We start from the raw sequence: 25,275 nt of genomic DNA, 5'->3' as shown, positions 1-25,275 counted from the left end.
ACTGTGTACTGTTTGGCACAGCTGCTTCCACCGTGACGTCATGCGCACAACTGAGAAAACACGTTGCTTTCTGCGCATAGCTGTCTGCGCCCCCCTGGGCGTTCAGTTCGTAAGTAGCAGTGTTCGCAGAATTCTTCATCTTGATTTAAAATTACATCCATACAAACTACAGATGGTGCAACAATTGAAGGATAACAATTACCGGTTACGATTAGGCTCTGAGCACTATGGGACCCAACAAATGAGGCCATCAGTCCCCTAGAACTTAGAACTACTTAAACCTAACTAACCTAAGGACGTCACACACATCCATGCCCGAGGCAGGATTCGAACCTGCGACCGTAGCGGTCACGCGGTTCCAGACTGTAGCGCCCAGAACTGCTCGGCCACACCGGCCGGCGGTTACGATTAGGATTCTGTCAACAAATGATAATAAAAATAAACAATGATGATGAATTTCTAAACCAGTTGTGGATGTCAGATGAGGCACATTTTCATCTCACATGTTTTGTGAATAAACCGAACTACGGTTACTGGACAAACGCAAATCCTAGTGACGTTCATGAGCTCCCTTTACACGCTAGTAAAGTAACAGTATAGTGTGGTTTCCCATGACATGGAATTATCGGACAGTATTTTTTCGCAAATGAACAGGGAAAGACAATAACTGTCAATGCCGATCGTTACATCGAGATGTTACGAACTTCCGTTACACTTGCATTGAACAACTTTCCAAACGTTCAAGAAGCCTGGTTTCAACAGCACGGAGCGACATCACACACTGCACGGCAATCAGTGGCATATTGCGAGAATTGTTTGGCAACCGTGTAATATCACGATTCGGTTACATTCCCTGGACCCCTAGATCGCCAGATTTATCCGTTTGTGATTTTTTCTTCTGAAGCTACCTCAAGAGCAAAGTCTTCACGACTCAACAAAATGAGTTAAAACAGAGAATTCGGGATGCAGTTCACAGTTATCCAACAGTGATGTTGCAGTGGTCAGTGGGGAATCTGAACACCAAGATTTCACGAATGTATTCGTACAGGAGGACGCCATCTAAAGGATGTAATTTTTATAAAATCATAAATACCATCAATGTTCGTAAATGGCAAAGTTGTAAGGTTTCAATTGTTATGAATGCAATTTCTTTCCTTCATCACTTATGGTTTTATTGGATTGTGGAAATGTTCCCGTTTTTCTGTGTCACTCTGTATTTGTGATTTCAGATTTGTAGACAAGCCACTAGTCTCATTAGTTACATTTGTTTTTTAGCCAAGTGTCAACGTACTATATTTCCAATAAAAAAAATAATATGCGCAATTTATGTTACGAAATTTTAATTAATATTTAGCATTATTATTATTAATGCCAATTCTCAAAATTTTCATGTATAGACCAGTGGCAACATGTCTTTTTGACAGTTGTGTAGTTTGTAACTAATGTGAAACTAGGATCAGAACATAAAGAACAGATACTAAATGCACCACACACACAGTTATGACCTATTCCAACACTGCATGGTCCTCGGTATTCACTATTTTCATGAAGCACATTCTCTGGCTTCACGTTGACTGCTTACTCCAAGTATGAAATCTAGTTGTCTAGTTAATTCTATTTGTTTCAAGCTTGATCTATCGATACTGTTAAGACTTTTTGTTTCAAGATTGATATTTGCCTTCCACCTACATAACTAGACACTAGATTTTACAAACTGTGACCAAATAACAAATTTGGCCTCAATCGACGCCACTTGAAGAATATGGTAGCTTCCCACGAATTCATTGGAGAATACGTTGCTCTAAACGACACTTAATGACAACCTGTTGCAAACTTCATCACTGTAAAATTTCAAGTGGACATTGTTACCACGAACATCAATTCTCGTTTTAATACCGTCGTCGATAACACTAGTAAAGGTTCTGAACTCCTGAGCGCACATTTTACGGATTGGAATGCTGAAACCATGAAAAGTGAGTTGTTGGTGGAACATTCCTTCAAGAGCTACCAGCTTTTAAGAAGAAATGGGCATCAGTGCAGCCAGTGAGCGTTCTGGAAATGAAACTTTGTGCTTTGGGACCCATATGGAAGTGAATTTCAGAAAAGTCGATGAGACAGCTGTTCGTAAATGCTCGTATGTACAGTGTAGCACTGATAAAGCTAGTTCACCGTAAGGTCAACAGATGTTGGGAGCATATATACAAGCTATAATCTCAAAATTGACGACAGTGTGCTTTAAGCTCTTATGGTTTTCAGTGCCTCAAATGTATCTCTTTATACCGTTTACACTGATGAACCAAAACATTATGATCATCTACTTAAAAGCGTGTTGGTCCACTTTTGGAACCCAATTCAGCAGTGATTCTGCACGCCATGGATTCGACAAGTACTTGATAAGTTTCCAGAGATTTGTGGAACCAGTTTGTGGGGCGGCGGGTGGAAAATTTTTTCTATTGTTGCTGTTCTCAACACAGGCTCTCTAACTACAATTGGCAACCAGAAAGTGATTAGCAAAAACGTGATGCCTGTAATTTAAGTTCACTGTGCCCTCTCTGATAGAGAAATAAAGTTATTGATCACTGAAGTTCATTACTCTGAGGATTTAGGATGATGTCTGAGATTAATAGAAAATGCAGTTCACTATAACAATTTTCACCATATTTTGAAAACGATAAAGCGTAAAGTTTCAGACAAATGTTTACCGAAGCAATGCTACTATCAGCTGTTGCACTATCAGAGCTGTTCAGAGTCTATTGCAAGGATGCTATTGTCCCAAGATAACGAAATTGTCCAATAATCGTTATCGATGTAAATGTTCAAAGTGAATGCTCGCCAAAATTTGCTGTTAAAACTCATCAAATGCCAAGGTAGTAATTATAGAAGGTCTGTCCTGCGGCGACACGTGAAAATACGACATACGCAAACAGAATAAATCACTGAAGTCGTTCCACAATTAACACTTTACCACAGTGCGAACTCATTGTTAATGCATACCGAGTTACGTAATACGGCATCCAAGGCTGTTCCTTGCAACTGCATGACGCCGCTTCCGTCACGGAATGCGCGCTGCTACGAATCTAGAAGAGAACTGGGGCCTGACTAGTTCGCAGCGCTCTTTATTTATATAGCCGCGGTGCGGACCGCCGAAGGCGCTGTGGACAACATTTGCCTTCCTGACCAGCCGCTGGGGCTAGCAGAACACCACTTCAAGTTACTAAATAATTAATTGCTTCATTCGCTGAAGGCCAATGAAGGCCAATGAAGCCAGCACACAAGTAAGTATCTGTATAAAATTCTGATGTGGCTAGGTTAAATACTTTTGGCCAGAGAATTATTTTAGTTGCACTGCACGCAATAGATGAGCTCTGAACTTGCCTTTTGGAGAGACACTACAGCTATAGTCTTATAGCTACCTTTTGGAAACTTCTTTGTTATTATAGCGTATCTCCATTCTACCTAAATCTAATCATCCTAGCTTTAACTAATCACTTACTTAATCTATGTTGCTTCCGTACTTTTAGGACACAAAAACAGAAAATCATAAATTTCAACCCAAATATTGGTTTGTGAGATCCAGCATTCTGTTTCCATTAAACTACAATGAAAAAGGAATCCGGATATAAATTTTGACGTTTCTAGCTCCTTCCTGTTGCGCCGATGATTTTTATGTAAAACATCCAAATTTCGAAAACTGTTAAAATTACTAACTGGAACTTAACACATTATTATTTTAGCATCACTCCTGACATGCTATTAACTTTTCAGATCATTTACTTTACTTTTAAGGTATTGCGCAACATTTGTGATGTCATAGCTAGTTAGAGAGGACTAGGCTGGCACACAATGAAAAGCATATGAATTCTATATGGCGTGAGTAGGCTGCTTCCCTAGAAGCTCCATTCCCATCATTTACGGACAATTGGTTTGTGGCCGCAGAGCTGGAGCCTGATAGAGTTGCACCTCGTTTTCATTGGATTAAGACAGGCCAAATCTGATGGCCAAACATCAACATGAGTTCACTATCACGCTCCTCAAACCATTACAGCACGATTCTGGCCTTGTGACATGGGCGGTTATCCTGCTGGAAGATACCATCGCTGTTGAGGAAGACATCAAGTATAAGGGGTTACAGTTGGTTCCTACATCGTTCACGTAGTTTGTAGCTGTCTTGGTGCCTTCGATTACTAGTAGTCTACAGATGTCTTGCTGCCCTCGATTACTACTAGTCTACAGCTGTCTTGGTGCCCTAGTTTCAAAGGATTCCAAACCTGGTCTACCTGCATTGTTACAAGCAACGAAAGCTACAGTTAGCCATCAGTTACCCAAACTAGAGGAAGAAGAAACTTTCACTATAGAAAAATTTAACCTCGCACCACAAAATAAAGTAGGTCCATGAATAAGAACAAATTGAGAAGTTTTACCAACTCCTCTCGTTTCGTTCTTTTTACCCTTCCCAGAAGATGTCGAAACACCAAGAGTGCCATCCACATTGACAAGTGATTTGTAAACCAGCATTCGCCGGCGACGACGAAAACAACGTTTACGCATCATTGTAAGAAGCAGTGCCTCAGTGGCTATTCCCTCAAACCGAGTGAATGGCTAACTGTAGCTTTTGTTGCTTGTAACAATGCAGGTAGACCAGGTTTGGAATCCTTTGAAACTAGGGAGATCTTAGCTTACCGTACTATACCTGTTTCTGAGCTTATCATTGCTAGTGAGGGTTCCTACCTTTTTCCGCACGGGAGTTTGTCTTTTTCTTGTCGTAGACGTTGTAAGATAAATTCTGACTGTAGTGTTCACTTATGGGTGAAGGCGAGTGGTCCTTCTTCTTTGGAAGATTGTCGCATTGTGGGTGATTGTACTTTATATAATCATTGAAAGTAGTAGTTCTCAACAAACGGCCCTTTTAAGGGCCACGAATACTACACATTGATCTTGCCAAAAGCCGAGAAGCGATTCTTCTTGGTGTTGTAGCTCTCTGGGGCACTCTGGGATGCTCTCTGGGATGCTCAATAGATGTCGAGCACAGTCTCTGATTGGCTGACGTGGTTTTGGCGGGCGATTTAAATTGGTCTGAGCCCTAGTCTACAGATGTCTTCGTGCCATCGATCACTACTAGTCTACAGGTGTCTTGGTGCCTTCGATTACTACTAGTCTATAGCTGTCTTGGTGCCTTCTATTACTACTAGTCTACAGATGTCTTCGTGCCTTAGATTACCTCTAGTCTACAGATGTGTTGGTGCCTTCGATTACTACTAGTCTACAGATGTCTTGGTGCCTTCGATTACTACTAGTCTACAGATGTCTTGGTGCCTTCTATTACTACTAGTCTACAGATGTCTTGGTGCCTTCTATTACTACTAGTCTACAGATGTCTTGGTGCCTTGGATTACTACTAGTCTACAGATGTCTTGGTGCCTTCGATTACTACTAGTCTACAGATGTCTTGGTGCCTTCTGTTACTACTAGTCTAAAGATGTCTTGGTGCCTTCGATTACTACTAGTCTACAGCTGTCTTGGTGCCTTGGATTACTACTATACAGATGTCTTGGTGCCTTCGATTACTACCGGAGAACCCATGGAAGCCTAGGTGAATATCCCCCATAACATTATACTCTCTCACCGGCCCAAGTCCGTGGTGTGCTGCCGTTCGCCTGGATGACGGCATATCTGGACACGACCGTCGAACTGGTTTTTAAAAATAAACGGGGTTCATCCTACCAGGCGACACGGTCCAATCTCGACGATCCTGTGCCCACTGTAATCATAATTGACGATGATGTTGGGTCAACACGGGAAGACGTATGGGTCCTCTGCTGTGGAACATCACGTCCATTACTGTGCACTGAACGGTGCACTCCAAAACACTTGTGCCTGGGCCAGCACTGTGATCTGTCGTCAGATCTGCCACAGGTCGCCGCCTATCCTGCTTTGGAGAGCGGGCAATCCTCCAATCCCTATGTTCTGTGATGAGGTGTCGAGGTACAACTTCTTGTCGCCTGCTCATAGTTTCAACATTTTTCAACCACTTTCCACAGATGTTCACGGCAGCAGCACTCAACAGCCGACCAGCTTCGCCGTTTCAGATATGTACGTTCCCAGGCACTGGGCCACAACAATCTGGCTTTTGTCAAAGTCTCTTAAGACGGCAGACTTCCGCATTTGCACCACTTAAAGTCGCTTGAATGTTTCCCCATTCGTCTCTGCTCCGCTCATACACTTTTCCTACCTCGTCACGTGCCCTCAGCGCCACAAGGCAGCATAAAACCTCGCCTTGGGCAGTGGTCATAATGTTCTGGCTCATCAATATTTGTTAGTCATTGACAACATAGTGATGCCATCTGCCTTCACCTCTCATTATTTTCCTACTATTAGAGGGTAGGTACAAATCATACATTATGTGATCAAAAGTAACCGGACACCCACAAAAACAAACGTTTTTCATATTAGGTTCATTTTGCTGCCACCTACTGCCAGGTACTCGATATTAGCGATCTCAGTAGTCATCAGACATCGCGAGAGAGAAGAATGGGGCGCTCCGTGGAACGTGGTCAGGTGATTGAGTGTCACTTGTGTCATACGTCTGTACGCGAGATTTCCACACTCCTAAACATCCCTAGGTCCACTGTTTCCGATGTGATAGTGAAGTGGAAACGTGAAGGAACACGTACAGCACAAAAGCGTACAGGCCAACATCGTCTGTTGACTGACACAGACCGCCGACAGTTGAACAGGGTCGTAATGAGTAGTATGCAGACATCTATCTAGACCATCACAGGATTTCCAAACTGCATCAGGATCCACTGCAAGTACTATGAAAGTTAGGCGAGAGGTGAGAAAACTTGGACTTCATGGTCGAGCGGCTGCCCATAAGCCACACATCACGCCAGTAAATGCCAATCGACGCCTCGCTTGGTGTAAGGAGCCTAAACATTGGACGATTGAACAGCGGAAAAACGTTGTGTGGAGTGACGAACCACGGCACACAATGTGGTGATTCGATGGCAGGGTGTGGGTATGGCGAATGCCCGGTGAACGTCATCAGCTAGCCTGTGTAGTGCCAACAGTAAAATCGGAGGTGGTGGTGTTATAGCGTGGTCGTGTGTTTCATGGAGGGGGCTTGCACCCCTTGTTGTTTTGCTTGGCACTATCACGGCACAGGCCCACACTGATGTTTTAAGCGCCTTCTTGCTTCCCACTGTTGAAGAGCAATTCAGGGACGGCATCTTTCAACATGATCGAGCACCTGTTCATAATGCACGGCCTGTGGCGGAGTGGTTACACGACACTAACATCCCTGTAATGGACTGGCCTGCACAGAGCCCTGACCTGAACCCTATAGAACACCTTTAGGCTGTTTTGCAACGACGCCTTCGTACCAGGCCTCACTGTGAAGAATGGGCTGCCACTCTCCAAGAAACCTTCCAGCACCTGACTGAACGTATGCCTGCGAGAGTGGAAGCTGTCATCAAGGCTTAAGGGTGGGCCAAAACCATACTGAATTCCAGCAATACCGATAGAGGGCGCCACGAACTTTCAGCCAGGTGTGCGGATAGTTTTGATCACATAGTGTACTTTGTTAGCAGTCGACAGTGTTTTACAATGTCGAGCATTTTCCGGATATATAGGAAAGCGCAATCTACAGGTTCAACTGCGTCTATTCTTTTGGGAATATACAAGTGGTAAAAAAAAAGAATTAGGTGTATTTCAGATAGGGGTTGTTACTAAATATGAATCAATTATCTGAAAGAAGCTTCTCTTTCTCGATGAATATCTTATTGCACGTGCTTACACACTGGCAAGTCATATTAGTGCGACCACCTGTCAAAACCTTGCGTAACCATCCTTTGCAGCGCGGACGTGCAGGAAAAGAGTCAGTGAGGTTCTGGAAGCTACTGACTGTGATGTGGTGCCACGATGACTCCAGTGCTGTGGCTAGCTGCTCTAGGTTTCTCGGCTGGGGATCTATGGCTCCAATAGCCAAACTGAGGTGGGACCAAAGATCTTCGACTGGGTTTAAAAACGACGAATGTAGTGCACAGGGGTAAACGGTAAACTCAACCTGGTACTCTTGGAACCACGCACTGACACTGCGAGTTGAGTGACACGTTGCGTTGTCCCACTGCTAGATGGCGTCGTTCCGAGGAAACAATAAACAGCATTTAAGGATCCTCGAGTATAGGTGCATACTTGTGTTGATCCTTTGTGCCTTCCAGGGTGACAAGATATCCAGGGAATGCCACTAAAAAACGTTCCCCAGACCATAATGCATCCTATTCCAGTCTGGACCCTTATGTCGATTATTGCAGGGCCATTCACGCCAATGATAGTCTTTCTGATGGAGCGTAAAACGTGATCCATCTGAAAATGCCACCTGCAGCCACGGGGAAGAACCCGTGGTCTAGGGGAGCCGGCACGGTAGCTCAGCGTGTTCGGTCGGAGGGTTAACTGCCCTCTGTAATAAAAAAAACTGGGTTAATGGATCAACGACGAACTGAAACGGGTGTCTTGCGATGTCCGCCCCGAGCAGATACAACGAACAAAAACGAACAACATGATATTAAATTTAAAAAAAGGGGGTAGTGTCTTTGATTCATAATCAAAACGTCTTCGGTCCCGGGTTCGATCCCCGCCACTGCCTAAATTTTGATAAATAATCAGCACGGGCGGCCGAAGACTTCCGGCATAAGAAGTCAGCCTCATTCTGCCAATGGCCTTGTCAAAGAGGGCGGAGGAGCGGATAGAGGTTCAGGGCACTCTCTTGTCCTAGGGGTGGGAAATTGCCACTAAAGGCGGAAGAATCAGCAATGATTAACGACATGAGGATGCAGAAGGCAATGGAAACCACTGCATTAAAGACACGTAACGTGTATCCACAGGACATGTGGCCTGTAATTGAAGAAGTGTCATGATGATCTCTCCATTGGCAAAAGATTCCGGAATAGTCCCCCATTCGGATCTCTTGGAGGGGACTGCCAAGGGGGAGGTTACCATGAGAAAAAGATTGAATAATCAACGAAAGGATAACGTTCTACGAGTCGGGGCGTGGAATGTCAGAAGCCTGAACGTGGTAGGGAAACTAGAAAATCTGAAAAGGGAAATGCAAAGGCTCAGTCTAGGTATAGTAGGGGTCAGTGAAGTGAAGTGGAAGGAAGACAAGGATTTCTGGTCAGATGAGTATCGGGTAATATCAACAGCAGCAGAAAATGGTATAACAGGTGTAGGATTCGTTATGAATAGGAAGGTAGGGCAGAGGGTGTGTTACTGTGAACAGTTCAGTGACCGGGTTGTTCTAATCAGAATCGACAGCAGACCAACACCGACAACGATAGTTCAGGTATACATGCCGACGTCGCAAGCTGAAGATGAACAGATAGAGAAAGTGTATGAGGATATTGAAAGGGTAATGCAGTATGTAAAGGGGGACGAAAATCTAATAGTCATGGGCGACTGGAATGCAGTTGTAGGGGAAGGAGTAGAAGAAAAGGTTACAGGAGAATATGGGCTTGGGACAAGGAATGAAAGAGGAGAAAGACTAATTGAGTTCTGTAACAAGTTTCAGTTAGTAATAGCTAATACCCTGTTCAAGAATCACAAGAGGAGGAGGCATACTTGGAAAAGGCCGGGAGATACGGGAAGATTTCAATTAGATTACATCATGGTCAGACAGAGATTCCGAAATCAGATACTGGATTGTAAGGCATACCCAGGAGCAGATATAGACTCAGATCACAATATAGTAGTGATGAAGAGTAGGCTGAAGTTCAAGACATTAGTCAGGAAGAATCAAAACGCAAAGAAGTGGGATACGGAAGTACTAAGGAATGACTAGATACGTTTGAAGTTCTCTAACGCTATACCTACAGCAATAAGGAATAGCGCAGTATGGAGTACAGTTGAAGAGGAATGGACAACTCTAAAAAGGGAAACATAGGTACAAAGAAGGCAGCTGCGAAGAAACCATGGGTAACAGAAGAAATACTTCAGTTGATTGATGAATGGAGGAAGTACAAACATGTTCCGGGAAAATCAGGAATACAGAAATACAAGTCGCTGAGGAATGAAATAAATAGGAAGTGCAGGGAAGCTAAGACGAAATGGCTGCAGGAAAAATGTGAAGACATCGAAAAAGATATGATTGTCGGAAGGACAAACTCAGCATACAGGAAAGTCAAAACAACCTTTGGTGACATTAAAAGCAACGGTGGTAACATAAAGAGTGCAACAGGAATTCCACTGCTAAATGCAGAGGAGAGAGCAGATAGGTGGAAAGAATACATTGAAAGCCTCTATGAGGGTGAAGATTTGTCTGATGTGATAGAAGAAGAAACAGGAGTCGATTTAGAAGAGATAGGGGATCCAGTATTAGAATCGGAATTTAAAAGAGCTTTGGAGGACTTACGGTCAAATAAGGCAGAAGGGATAGATAACATTCCATTAGAATTTATAAAATCATTGGGGGAAGTGGCAACAAAACGACTATTCACTTTGGCGTGTAGAATATATGAGTCTGGCGATATACCATCTAACTTTCGGAAAAGCATCATCCACACAATTCCGAAGACGGCAAGAGCTGACAAGTGCGAGAATTATCGCACAATCAGCTTAACAGCTCATGCATCCAAGCTGCTTACAAGAATAATATACAGAAGAATGGAAAAGAAAATTGAGAATGCGCTAGGTGACGATCAGTTTGGCTTTGGGAAAAGTAAAGGGACGAGAGAGGCAATTCTGACGTTACGGCTAATAATGGAAGCAAGGCTAAAGAAAAATCAAGACACTTTCATAGGATTTGTCGACCTGGAAAAAGCGTTCGACAATATAAAATGGTGCAAGCTGTTCGAGATTCTGAAAAAAGTAGGGGTAAGCTATAGAGAGAGATGGGTCATATACAATATGTACAACAACCAAGAGGGAATAATAAGAGTGGACGATCAAGAACGAAGTGCTCGTATTAAGAAGGGTGTAAGACAAGGCTGTAGCCTTTCGCCCCTACTCTTCAATCTGTACATCGAGGAAGCAATGATGGAAATAAAAGAAAGGTTCAGGAGTGGAATTAAAATACAAGGTGAAAGGATATCAATGATACGATTCGCTGATGACATTGCTATCCTGAGTGAAAGTGAAGAAGAATTAAATGATCTACTGAACGGAATGAACAGTCTAATGAGTACACAGTATGGTTTGAGAGTAAATCGGAGAAAGACGAAGGTAATGAGAAGTAGTAGAAATGAGAACAGCGAGAAACTTAACATCAGGATTGATGGTCACGAAGTCAATGAAGTTAAGGAATTGTGCTACCTAGGCAGTAAAATAATCAATGACGGACGGAGCAAGGAGGACATCAAAAGCAGACTCGCTATGGCAAAAAAGGCATTTCTGGCCAAGAGAAGTCTACTAATATCAAATACCGGCCTTAATTTGAGGAAGAAATTTCTGAGGATGTACGTCTGGAGTACAGCATTGTATGGTAGTGAAACATGGACTGTGGGAAAACCGGAACAGCAGAGAATCGAAGCATTTGAGATGTGGTGCTATAGACGAATGTTGAAAATTAGGTGGACTGATGAGGTAAGGAATGAGGAGGTTCTACGCAGAATCGGAGAGGAAAGGAATATGTGGAAAACACTGATAAGGAGAAGGGACAGGATGATAGGACATCTGCTAAGACATGAGGGAATGACTTCCATGATACTAGAGGGAGCTGTAGAGGGCAAAAACTGTAGAGGAAGACAGAGATTGGAATACGTCAAGCAAATAATAGAGGACGTAGGTTGCAAGTGCTACTCTGAGAGGAAGAGGATTTCGTGGCGGGCCGCATAAAAACCATAAAAACCAGTCAGTAGACTGATGACCAAAAAAAAACAAAAAAAAAACAAAAAAAAAACAAGCACAACATCTTCGTGGTGTAGCAATTTTAATGGCCGGTAGTGTATATCTTCCACGGCTAATACTGCCACGCGCCGTCTGTGAGTGTTGCACGTTGACGTCGAACATAGACGGTGATCACATTAATGTGACTGAACAGTGTAATATGCTCTGGCATCCAGTAACGGAGAAAAGTTCCATGCATCCTTATTTTATTCCTTAAGGAACGCCTCACTGTTTTTCATTAGTGCAGGACTGATCGATGTGTGTGAGATTCTCGATTAGTAAGATCGAATTTAGTGAAAAATCAATCCAACAGCTCATGGCGGCTTGTTCACTGGGAAGTGTTTCCAGTGTTTCTCATTACTGGGGTCTGAAGACTAGGCTAGGGCTTATTCTTTGCCTTGTCTTAGAAACTGTGGCAGTCTGCTTCCAGCAACGTCCTTAAACCAAGACAAAGACGAAAGTTCTGTTACTCTATAGCTCGTGAAAATGGAAGAAAGGGAAAAAAATCGGTCTATTCGATGATGCGTATACTAAAACTGGTTATATTGCGCACAAGCTGTGGCCAGACTGTGTTGCAGTGACCTGAGAGAAGTGACTTTACGCTTTCACATTCCTTCGAGAGCAGATGACTCCAGACTTCGACCGACGCTACCAGTTCTTTTTTACAGCAGTAACTGTGACGCCACAGCACAACAGCTGCTGCGCGTCGCTGTTTTTGCTGGTTCTGGGCCCATGTGGATCGGCCCTCCTATCGCATGTGATAGCAGGATATTAGGTTTCTTTGCTTCTCCTACGTCACTGGGTTCTGAGAGTTCCATTTCGTTGTAGTTCCTTTCCCAGAGAAACTGCACTGTAAATATGACGTAAAGCTGACGCTTTCTTCGCGAAGAAAAACGAGTGGCTAACATCATAACTGCTAGTGATAGAAATATTGAACATGCAGTTCTCGGTACACCAAAATAAAAATTCCCGGTGATACTCACGGATGTGAGATCACGCAGCACGTCAATGGGTTGCTACGTCACGGAACCAGGATACGCAGCTGGCCCGTGTGGCCGTGCGGTTCTAGGCGCTTCAGTCTGGAACCGAGTGACCGCTACGGTCGCAGGTTGGAATCCTGCCTCGAGCATGGATGTGTGTGACGTCCTTAGGTTAGTTAGGTTTAAGTAGTTCTAAGTTCTAGGGGACTGATTGTAACGCCGGAAATGCATATCCTCCTATTTCCATCTAATGTACTATGAATTTTTTCCCTATTTTGTTACCTGAAGATATGACATTTCTGTGTCTTTATATATTGTAATTGTTTTACTATTCGTATATATAGATTTATGCATTTATGTCGATGTATAATTGGTTTGTTTTGTAAATATTATTTGTATTTTTACGCTGGGTCTTGCCTAGGAAAAAATATGCTATCGAACGACTACATCGATAGGCCTTGTGGAGAACCAAAGTGTTTAGGATCTCCGGGAGTGTTAACTCTGCCGCGGGCAGAGCGCAGGTAGAGGGAGTCTGGCGAGAGTAGTGCGGTGGAGCAGGTGTGTTGTGTGACGCTTCCGCGAGTTGCCGCGCTTTCGGGGTTTGGCAGCATGTAATTGCGCTCGACTCGCTATGATAGTTCCTGATACGGTGTCGCGGACGGGAAGCATTAGCTGGGCACATCAAGAGCCCGTTTCGCCTGGTGACCGTGTCGAGAAGAAGGCGCGCCAACATCCAGCTTCTGCAACAGCGACGGCCGACAATGAGTGACTGTCGCCACCTCCTCGATCAACGACTTCAAACCTTCAATCAACCAACAAGGAAGACTGGAAGCACGTAAAGTTTTAGAACTGTATGGCAGACCTCAGCTTTTCAAACTGTTCCATTTTCGTAACTATAATTACAGCAACTTAGCATGAACCTTTGTTGCTCATTGTCCCAATTGCATTACCAAGCAGGGTCCCTTCCTTTTCCAAAATGAACCCGAGTGTCGTTGAAATTCAGACGCCAGCATTAAAGTAATATCATTCCATTTCACTGCTTTAATTTCAAAGTTCAGTTAAAGTATTCATAGCTGGCTACAATATTTATTTATTTATTTATTTATTTAACCTGGCAAGATTAGGGCCATCAGGCCCTCTCTTACATCTAACCTGGCATTCTATTTATTTTACATTCATATGTTTTAGTAGGCATGTTAAACTACATCTAGTACAAAAAGTGAAATAAACAATTAGAAAGGTACACCTGGAAAAATACATACATATAGAGTTTATATTCGTAGATCATAAGTACTGTTATAATTAGACATTATTGAAGAGACAGATTTTAGGAGTGCTGGCAGCAGGGATTATGAGGGAGACTCATGGTGAAGGGAGGAGAAGAATAGAGAGACATGATGAAACATAATTAAGGAAAAATAAAGGAAAAGGAGATTGTGTGGCTAATAGAGATAGATGAAGGGGAAGGCATCTCAGGAGCAAGATAGGAGACGCTAGCTTTGCTATTTGACAGATGAGAGGATTGGCCTTGTACATTAATTTTGTGGAGAGCTTTATGAGGATGATAGTAGGAAATGCTTCAACTTCTTCTCAAAAGCAGCAGGAGATTGAATTTTGCGCAAGGTAAGGGGCAGTTTGTTCCAGAGGCGGACAGCGGCGACTGAGAAGGAGTTTGCAGAAGTTTTTGTTTTGTGAGTGGGCACAGTTAGGATACCAAATAAGAGTGACCTCGTGTTTCGATTATGATGGCATGACAGGTTTTTAATCTCTGAAGCAAGGTACTGGGGTGCTTGCGCGACGAGGAGTGGGTGAAGTAGACATAGAGTGTGGTAGTCACGCAATTTGTCCGGCCGCAGCCACCCTAGCTCGGAGTATGAAGCACAAACATGATCATATCGGCGTATGTTGCAGGTGTAACGCACACAGGCATTCATGGTTAGCTCTAGCCGTCTTTTGTTTTCACTACTCATGCCTTGTTGAATCACATCACAATAGTGGAGGTTCGGTAGAACGAGCGCTTGCACGAGCTGGCGTTTCCCCTGTGGAAATACGTTCCGAAACTTTTTGAGAGCGCCCAGTTGAGATGCTCATCCAAAGTTACACCCAAGTTCTTCACTGTTTTCTGATATGGTATTGGAGTACCGTCGAGCAGTATAGGAGGTAGCCGTTCGCGTAAATCTGAACTTATTAATTTCTGATGGGCTATTAAGATTACTTGCGTCTTTTTTGCATTTAGTTTAAGCCCCAGGTTTTTCGCCCATGTCACTACTGAAGACAGATCATCATTCATCTGAGCGATTGCAATGTTTACATCTTCAGGTCTGACGCTTAGGTAGAGCTGGAGTTCGTCGGCATAGAAATGATATTTACAGGAGGGCAGAACCGACGAAATATCGTTGACATATAAAGAAAACAAAAGTGGTCCTAAGACTGATCCTTGTGGCACTCCCGAGGAAACATGTTTCCAGGAAGATTTTTCATTTACGCAGACAACACATTGCTGTCTGTCTTTTAAGTAGCTTTCAAACCATCTCATTGCACTATCAGAGAAATTAAGCTGTTGCATTTTTCTGAGCAATATGTCAAAGTTAACAGTATCAAAAGCTTTGCTGAAGTCCAGTAGCGTCAATATTGTTGTCTTTCGATTGTCGATGGCATATTTCAGGTCATCAGTTACTTTAATTAGAGCAGTGTTTGTGCTGTGATGTTTACGGAAACCAGATTGAAATTTGTCATATAGGCTGAATTCATGCAAGTGTTCAGTGATTTGGTCATGAACAATATATACAAGTGCTTTGGAAACAGCAGGCAGTATGCTAATTGGTCGGTAATCACTAGGCAGTTGCGGGTTTTCGATCTTAGGGATGGGTCGAATTATGCTTCTTTTCCATGCAGTGGGGTATATTCCATTCACGAGCAAAAAATTAAATATGTCAGTTAAGACAGGTACTAAGATATCGGCAACATTCTTAATCATGGTTATACCGATACTGTCGTTGCCTATTGCATCAGAAGAGATTCTCATTATTGCTTTTCTTGCCGTATTTGTTGTTACATGTTTTAGATGGAAGGTATCGTTGTTAGTTATCCTGTTGGGGGATTCTTGTGGACGGTAATTATCAGCCGCGCTGGTATTCAGTGGTGCAGAGAAAAATTCATTTAATTCGTTAGCTGACACATGAAAAGTAGTTTCCGATTTTGCCTTTCCGACTCCCAAGCTACGGAGATTCTTCCATAGAGTCGTGGGCGTCAGATCGCTGCATACAAAGGAGCGAGCGTGCCTGATTTTAGCATTGCGAATGCATTGTTTCACTCTGTTCCATAGCTTTCTATATTCTTCGAAACGCTCGGGTTTCGGATCTGCCTTGAAACGCCTGTGGGCAGCATCCCTATTAGTCATCATTTGACGTAATTCAGCTGTCAGCCATGGAGCAGGAGATTTTCTTACACGGATTGTGCGCACAGGTGCATGTTTGTCATAGACGGAAATGAGTTTATCACCAAGTTCATTAATTTTGCCGTCGATTGTAGGTTCTCTGATTATTTGACGCCATGAGATTTCAGAGCAATCGGCTGTTAGAGCGTCAAGGTCAATACGTTTCGTGTTCCTACAAGTTATGTAACGCGATTTGATCCTTGGGGGCTGCACAGAGTAGGCCAGGAATATTACATCATGTGCTGAGAGGCCAAGGGCCGATGTTTGACCAACATCTCTTACTTTGTCAGTCTGTTTCGTTGCGATTACGTCTATAAGAGTATGACTGTGCGCCGTATGGTGTGTAGGTTGTAATGGAAGAATGTTCATGCCATTGCAACTAAACAGTCTTCTTCGGTTTATTGCGGAGGGAGTGTCTCTTAGCAGGTCTATATACAAGTCACCCATTACGATGACATGTTCGTATTGACACTGAAGTGAATGTAATTCCAACTGGAAGAAACTCATTGAGCTTATTTTTGGCGGCTTGTACACGATGCCAGTCAAGAATTTCCGACTTTGAAGAGGATTACGTGATAGTTTAGTTGGTTGAAGAGGTGGCTAAGTTCTTCGTAATGTGCAGGTAAAGACTGGATGTTGCAGTGAGCTGCTAAAAGCTCTGACGCGTTCCGCTGAGCAGCCTGGAGTAGGGTGGCAGACTGGTTTGTCCCTTTGTTAGGCACTACCTGCCGCGAGGGGCACTGGCCGGTGCTTCCGCCAAGTGACATAACACAGGGGTGTCCAAGATTTTGCGCGCCCTGTTTGTGACTCCGCGGGTGCCGAAAGAAAGGCGACTGCAAGAGATTTCCTGAGGTTGCGGGATATAGAAAATGGATTAGCGGTATTCGGTGCAAGGAGAATATGACCAAAATAGGGACGGCTGTGTGTCACTGTGTATCCTATGTCGTAAGAGGAGAAATGTAATTAGCGTATTTGAAACAGCTTAGGGTGGAAATAAGGGAAAGGGGAGTGATTTAAGAGGCCGATGCTGCCAGCAGAGAGAAGTAAGCTTAGTAATTAATAGATTATCGTAGGAAGCTAGAATTAAATTGAAATTTACTAAAGTGATACTAGTAGTGATTATCGTAGGAAACTACAATTAGATTGAAATTTGCTAAAGTAATACTGGTAGTGATTTTTGTTATGAAGAATTTGAACCAAAGAGATGGGTGATGAATGAACTAAAGGAGAGACTAATAATTGCAATAGAACTATTACAGAATGGAAGAGAATAAACTGAGAAAATGAAAAAAGTATTAGGAGTACCTAAAATTAAGTAATGGTTAGAGCTACAGACACAAAAAAATAGTGAAAAATTAATACAGTTACAAAAACAATTAGTTGAAGGTACAAATATGGGTATAATTAAAAAGTTAATACAATTACAAAACTATATCTGAGTATAGGGCTGTTACAATTTGCAAATGGTGTTAAGTTTGCACTTTTGGCTCGAGTAGCTTCACTTAATACTATTCAGTTCTGTCATGTTTGTGACTGTCTTCTTTCCAGCTGCTGTCTTAATGATTACTCTGCCATCCTGAGTCCACACATTCTGAAGACCGAAATGGGATATGGCACTGTTTAAAATCTTTAGCCGTTCGTGTGTCAGATCTTCCCTTATTGTAAGCCCTGTCCTTGCTAACTTCTTCTTCTGGGTAAAGATCTCTGCCCTTTTTCGGTACGATACAAATTTAATTATTATTGGACGAGGTAGTTTTCGTCCCACCAGATGGCTCCTGTCAATGTCTGCCTTGGTCACTTCAACGCCTAATTTTTCACGCTCAACCTTATAAGCAGGTTGTCTGTGTCTTCTTCCTTATTTTCTGCTACTCCAAACAGTCGCAGACTATTTCGCCTTTGGTACTGTTCTAGCTCGTCTGTTGCGGCAGATAATTTCACTTCCAACTCTCGTGCCTTTTTCTCGTATTCAGACACTGACTTTTTTAGTGCTGTAATTTCGGCAGTATTGGCCTCAACAGTTTCACGCATTTTGGCCAATACTGCTTCCGTTACAGTATCTGATATAGTGCCTGCTATCAGATCGAGATTGTTTTTATCGCGAAGCGCAGCGTTTACCTCAGAGCGGACCACAGCTCTGACCTCAGAGCGGCCGCAGCCACACCTTCCGCCAAGAGCAGACCCGCCGCACCTGCTGCTTTCCCGCTGCTGGACGCGCTGCTGTTGACTCTTCTGTTTACCATTTTCTCGAAGATATTGGCGGAGCACAAATTATGAGTGCAAGTTTTGTTACCATATTTTAGCTTGCCTGTGACTACAGATCAGCTTGGTACATACTAAATTTTACTATTGTTAATTGTTCAGAATCATTAAATTCAAATTCAAAGTTAAATCTCTTATTTCTAAATTGCGTAGATTCAAGTAGCTTTTGAAATGATTGTTGAGGCAGCCCAAGACTAACCTTATTTTATTGAATTTCGTAGTGCTTCAGAAACAAAGCTCACTATTAATTTCAGTCACTAAATTAACTTTCAATTTTCCGGTTTTATTAATTCTTTTGCTAAATTAAGTCAGAGTATAGCGAAATTTATTACTTCTGACAAACTTTCAGTTTTCACACAACACGTGTCAACCTTCAGTTGCCACGCTTTTAGTGCTAATTATATGTGCAATAACCTTTCTTTTTCAGTTATTATAGTAGTTGTCCATAGGACTGGCGACCGTAATTTTCCCCAAATCTCAAATATCTAATTACCGCTGGTTAATTGTTAACGTGACGGCCGCACATTTACTTTCTTTATTAACTTTACCCCTTTTCGAAATTAATTTCCACCACTTTCATTTGCATTTTTCCTTTCATTTAGATGTAACCCTTTCCTCCCTCTTTACCGATAGATTAACTTCGGTGACGATTGCTTTTCCCAAATTTCCATTGGGTACACGCGGTTTAATATTTCACTGTCATTAAGGTCGGTAAGTGAGGGGGAGGTTACATGATGACCACAGATGTTAAGTCCCATAGTGCTCAGAGCCATTTGAACCAAACAGGATACGCAAATACCTAGACCGTATTTTCTTACAGGTCGCAGAGGAATCCCTGTTTCCATTACCCACGCCCGTCTATTGAGCAGCTCTGCGTGAGTATACAGGGTGGTCCATTGATCGCGACCGGGCCAAATATCTCACTAAATAAGCGTCAAACGAAAAAACTACAAAGATCGAAACTTGTCTAGCTTGATGGGGGAAACCAGATAGCGTTATGGTTGGCCCGCTAGATGGCACTGCCGTAGATCAAACGGATATCAACTGCGTTTTTTAAAATAGGAACCCCCATTTTTTGTTACATATTTGTGTAGTACGTAAATAAATATGAATGTTTCAATTGGACCACTTTTTTCGCTTTGTGATAGATGGCGCTGTAATAGTCACTAACATATGGCTCACAATTTTAGACGAACAGATGGTAACAGGTAGGTTTTTTAAATTAAAATACAGAACGTAGGCACGATTGAACATTTTATTTCGGTTGTTCCAATGTGATACATGAACCTTTGTGAACTTATCGTTTCTGAGAACGCATGCTGTTACAGCGTGATTACCTGTAAATACCACATTAATGCAATAAATGTTCAAAATGATTTTCGTTAACCTCAACTCTACTAGTATGAAACATAGGTCTTAATTACAGGAAAAATTTCTGAGAATATACGTTTGGAGTACCGCATCGTATGTTAGTGAAACGTGGACTGTGGGAAAACCGGAACAGAGGAGAATCGAAGCATTTGAGATGTGGTGATACTGAACAATGTTCAAAATTAGGTGGACTGATGAAGTGAGGATGAAGTGAGGTATAAAGAAGTTCTGCGCGGAGAGGACAGGAATATGTGGATGACACTGACAAGGAAAAGGTACAGGATGAAAGGACACCTGTTAAGACATCAGGGAATGAAAGGGAGCTGTAGAGGGTAAGAACTATAGAGGAAGACAGAGATTGTAATCAAAATCGAGAACTGGTGCTCTGAGATGAAAGAGGTTGGCACAGGAGAGGAATTCCTGGCTAGACGCATCAAACCAGTCACAAGACTGATGACTAATTAAAAAAAAAAGATTGTGGCAGTAGTTCGCGACCGTAAACAAACGAGAACTCATATTGGTCGAGCGGAAAGGAACTGTGCAGGTGAATAACCCCCGCCTCCCTCTCGAAGGGCTGCCATCCTATGTTCGTGTTCTGTCCTTCCACAAAAGCAGAACTGACATAACGGTCGTAGAGATCGCTGATTCCTTTTGTTGCGTTGAGAGTCGCATTCGAATCCCCTTATGCACTAGGATTAGTCTCTTTACTTATTTTAAAATAAGAACAGAAAAAAACAAGCAATCCACATATAAAGCAAATAGGAGTATACAAAGCATTTGGTATAATAGTGGCTACAGCGCAATTGTTTGCTGCGGTTGGCAGTGGTAGTTCAGGCCCGACTTTTATCGGTATCTTACGCATCCACAGTTCAAAACACTCCCCACCTAAAACTGCCACGACATAGTGCCACCTTAATAGATTTCACACATGAAGAAAACCACAGTTAAAGTTAGACATCCTCACTTGAGGAAGTTAGCTCAATTTCCCTCTCCAAAACGAAGAAACTGGCGAGGCATACCTTGGAAAGAAAGTAATTCTATGAAGGCAGTACCTGCCTAGAGCAACAAGTATAAAGGATTAGCCTCTAAGGACACAGGAACCATTGCTGGCCCCAGTGTACTGCTAATTATTAGTGAAACAGCAATAGCTGACACTGAGTTCTTAAATGGTACAGAAGTTGTAGAGAGAAAGAAGTGATAAGTTGAAACTCTGTGGGAAACAAACTACAGTAGATAGCAGACAGCCCAAAAAAGGTGCTCAACTTGGTTCCAGACTATTAACTCCCCATAGCTGTTCTCATAGCATAAGCTACGCTAAAGACAAGAATCACTACGTGTCTATCTTGTACGTTGTTTTCCCAGAATGTAAGTAAATTACTGCATCCAGTTCTACAGCTCTAATCAGTATTTCGTTCCGACAAAGGCATTTCTTCTAGCATGTAGTCTCATACTGAACTCAGATACTTGTAACCCGTTATTTCCATTTTTATCTGTATTTACAACTCTGCTAGTCTTTACAGGAAAAGACAGTACCCGTCAATTTTCTCTTGCTGCTAAGAAACCATTGCTTTTACAACACTTTCTTGTTACTTCACGATATCAACCCATCATTGGCTCATGTTCCACCCACACAGTTCATTGCAATTGTCCTTTCAACTGGCTCGGGCATGTGCTGTATATAACTCATTGTTAAGAATAACCTGACATGTAAACATTATGGAACAAACACTGCAGTGTATCTTTCAGTTTTACATTTTTAAAGATACGCTTGTTGTTGTCAAAGAAGAATATGCTCTTTCAATTCAACTGACTCTTCTGTTCTTATTCTTATCATGTAGGAAGACTCTATACCCACAAAGCATTCAAATGTTGTTACTGCTTATATTTTATCTACTTCTATTAACATATTTTCGTAGCATTTTGTTACACTTGTCGTGTATCTCGTTTTCTCAGCCGAAGTTCTTACAATTACTAAAACTGAGTTTGCGATTCTCTTTAAAATATTTATTTTAGTCGCCGCTTCTGCTAGCTTATTTCGTTTACATGCGTATTATCGTAATTACACATTGCCTCTCCTCATTGTGCGGTACGCTCAGTATGATTTTACGCCATCATATATAGCAAAACGAACTCACACGTAGCTGTACCTGGTCGCACTGTACTAAAGCTAAGCATAAATGCATATAGACAAAGAACGTATTGTTTACCGGTTATTGCAGGTACTTTTTTGAAATAATTTGTTCTGCAACATTGACTTGTTACTAATATTTTATTAGCACAATGCGTTTTGCTATCATCATTAGACACTTTTATTGTCACTTTTACATTGTAATTGATTTAAAATAAGATTAGTTTCCTTTGCTGTGTGTGCTAATGCGGTTATGCGTCGAAAAAAGACACCTGTTCAGGAAGTTAAAAATATTACAATGTGTACGTTATGTGATAAGTATGGTTAGCCATTTTGTTAGTGTATTTACTTTTCATTTTTGTTAGTAATTTCGTTGTCTGGCTCACAGAACGCCATACTAAGTGCATTACAACTTAACATTTTCACAAGGATTTGTTTACGGCAATCGGACGAATCTCAAAAGCTAATATAAAGTAAACATTGCTACAAAGATACAGGCGTCTTTTTCGACACACAACCTCCCTGGCACTAACAGGAAAGGAACTAACCTCACTTCATAGTTATTACGATTTTAAAAGTAACTGTAAATAGACCTGATGGTGGTAGCATGCTTCCGAAACGCGCCATGCTAATAAAATATTAGCAACGAGTAACTGTCGCAGTATATATTATTTCATAAAGATCTTACTATACAGTTACAGCCCTCAAATAACATCCATATAACATGGATAAATTTAAGTATTACAGGTATACAGGGTGGTCCATTGATAGTGACAGGGCCGACTATCTCACGAAATAAGCATCAAACGAAAAAACTACAAAGAACGAAACTCGTCTAGCTTGTAGGGGGAAACCAGATGGCGCTATGGTTGGCCCGCTAGATGGCGCTGCCATAGGTCATACAGATATCAACTGCGTTTTTTTAAATAGGAACACCCCCCCCATTTTTTATTACATATTCGTGTAGTACGTAAAAAAATATGAATGTTTTAGTTGGATCACTTTTTTCGCTTTGTGATAGATGGCGCTGTAATAGTCACAAACGTATAAGTACGTGGTATCACGTAACATACCGCCAGTGCGGGTGGTATTTGCTTTGTGATACATTACCCTTGTTAAAATGGACCGTTTACTAATTGCGGAAAAGGTCGATATCGTGTTGATGTATGGCTATTGTGATCAAAATGCCCAACGGGCGTGTGCTATGTATGCTGCTCGGTATCCTGGACGACATCATCCAAGTGTCTGGTCCGGTCATCGGATACTTACGTTATTTAAGGAAACAGGAAGTGTTCAGCCACAAGTGAAACGTCAACCACGACCTCCAACAAATGATGATGCTCAAGTAGGTGATTTAGCTGTTGTCGCGGCTAATCCGCACATCAGTAGCAGACAAATTGCGCGAGAATCGGGAATCTCAAAAACGTCGGTGTTGAGAATGCTACATCAACATCGATTGCACCCGTGCCATATTTCTATTCACCAGGAATTGCATGGCGACGACTTTGAACATCGTGTACAGTTCTGCCGCTGGACACAAAAGAAATTACGGGACGATGACAGATTTTTTGCATGCGTTCTATTTAGCGACGAAGCGTCATTCACCAACAGCGGTAACGTAAACCGGCATAATATGCACTATTGGGGAACGGAAAATCCACGATGGCTGCGACAAGTGGAACATCAGCGACCTCTGTGGGTTAATGTATGGTGTGGCATTATGGGAGGAAGGATAATTGGCCCCCATTTTATCGATGGCAATATAAATGGTGCAATGTATGCTGATTTTCTACGTAATGTTCTAGTGATGTTACTACAAGATGTTTTATTGCATGTCAGAATGGCAATGTACTTCCAACATTATGGATGTCCGGCACGTAGCTCGCGTGCGGTTGAAGCGGTACTGAATAGCATATTTCATGACAGGTGGATTGGTCGTCGAAGCACCCTACCTTGGCCCGCACGTTCATCGGTTCTGACGTTCGGATTTCTTTCTGTGGGGAAAGTTGAAGGATATTTGCTATCGTGATCCACCGACAACGCCTGACAACATGCGTCAGCGCATTGTCAATGCATGTGCGAACATTACGGAAGGCGAACTACTCGCTGTTGAGAGGAATGTCGTTACACGTATTGCCAAATGCACTGAGGTAGACGGACATCATTTTGAGTATTTACTGCATTAATGTGGTATTTACAGTTAATCATGCTGTAACAGCATGCGTTCTCAGAAATGATAAGTTCACAAAGGTACTGTATCACATTGGAACAACCGAAATACAGTCTGTGTTTTAATTTAAAAAACCTACCTGTTGCCAACTGTTCGTCCAAAATTGTGAGCCATATGTTTGTGACTATTACAGTGCCATCTATCACGACGAGAAAAAAACGTGGTCCAACTAAAACGTTCATGTTTCTTTACGTACTACACGAATATGTAATAAAAAATGGGGGTTCCTATTTTTAAAAAACGCAGTTGATATTCGTTTTACCTATGGCAGCGCCATCTAGCGGGCCAACCATAGCGCCATCTGGTTTCCCCCTTCAAGCTAGACAAGCTTCGTTCTTTGTAGTTTTTTCGTTTGACGCTTATTTCGTGAGATATTTGGCCCGGTCACGATCAATGGACCACCCTGTATAACAAAGGCAGCTTATGTTTAAAAAATTACAGTAGACATAGGTAATGACTTGAACAGTTACGCGGGTAAACCACCCAGATGTGCTTAATCAAGGGAACGAAGAGGATCGGTGGGACTCAGCAGCAGCAGCAGTAGTGGCAGCAGTGTCTCTCCTGAAATGACAGACAGGTGGAGGATCCGGCAGCAAACCCCAGGAGACCACCGTGGTTGAGTAACAGCTCGGTACCTCAAACAGTGGAACGCAACAAGAGAAAACACAGAAGTACTATGTGGGCAACACACACAACTGCACTGTACCGCGTACCCCATTCTGTTACACAGCAACTGGTGCGCACTCGCTGCTTGGCTCGCACATGGCCTTCAACGGACTCCTCGTGCTTCTCAAAATACACCGGCTGCATATTTTGGGCCCCACCGCACAATGGAGAAATACGGTTATTGTGGTGTCACCGCCAGACACCACACTTGCTAGGTGGTAGCCTTTAAATCGGCCGCGGTCCGCTAGTATACGACGGACCCGCGTGTCGCCACTGTCAGTGATTGCAGACCGAGCGCCGCCACACGGCAGGTCTAGAGACATTTCCCAGC

General features: G+C 42.5%; 1 long non-coding RNA gene across 1 annotated transcript in view; it reads right to left on the bottom strand.

Annotated features, from left to right (window-relative positions):
- Positions 1–24,845, bottom strand: part of LOC126177138 (uncharacterized) — a 373,973-nt gene extending 349,128 nt beyond the window's left edge. The window contains exon 1 of the long non-coding RNA XR_007535757.1: positions 24,749–24,845. This is a non-coding gene — a long non-coding RNA (uncharacterized LOC126177138). The remainder of the gene's footprint in view (positions 1–24,748) is intronic.
- Between the last annotated feature and the right edge of the window lie 430 nt (positions 24,846–25,275).

Source organism: Schistocerca cancellata, chromosome 3 (assembly GCF_023864275.1).
Source record: "Schistocerca cancellata isolate TAMUIC-IGC-003103 chromosome 3, iqSchCanc2.1, whole genome shotgun sequence".
Classification (NCBI taxonomy): Eukaryota; Metazoa; Arthropoda; class Insecta; order Orthoptera; family Acrididae; genus Schistocerca; species Schistocerca cancellata.
The sequence above is the reverse complement of the archived record's forward strand: the minus strand, read 5'-3'. Positions and strand labels throughout refer to the sequence as shown.